At 33.8% G+C, this 222-nt stretch overlaps 1 protein-coding gene across 1 annotated transcript in view; it reads left to right on the top strand.

The window, feature by feature from the left end:
• LOC119588754 (cytochrome b561-like) overlaps nucleotides 1–222 on the top strand; it is a gene marked incomplete at its 5' end in the record, with an annotated part of 3,715 nt that overhangs the window by 1,978 nt on the left and 1,515 nt on the right.

Raw genomic sequence — 222 nt, 5'->3', positions numbered from 1 at the left:
TTTATTACTGTCATTAGAAACCTATCAGAGCAATACATGAAAAATATAAAATAAAGAAAATGAGTTTTAATGCATAGTTGTTTCAAATTTCTCTAAAGAATAGCCACCCATAAAAAGAACTAGTGAGTTCACTGGAAATAGACAGAGGTTATGCTGTTGGACTTGCCATGACGTGTTACCGTTACTGCTGTTCTTACTGCTGTTGTGGTCATTGGCATTATT

The sequence above is a fragment of the Penaeus monodon genome, chromosome 24, assembly GCF_015228065.2.
Source record: "Penaeus monodon isolate SGIC_2016 chromosome 24, NSTDA_Pmon_1, whole genome shotgun sequence".
Taxonomy (NCBI): Eukaryota; Metazoa; Arthropoda; class Malacostraca; order Decapoda; family Penaeidae; genus Penaeus; species Penaeus monodon.
The sequence above is the reverse complement of the archived record's forward strand: the minus strand, read 5'-3'. Positions and strand labels throughout refer to the sequence as shown.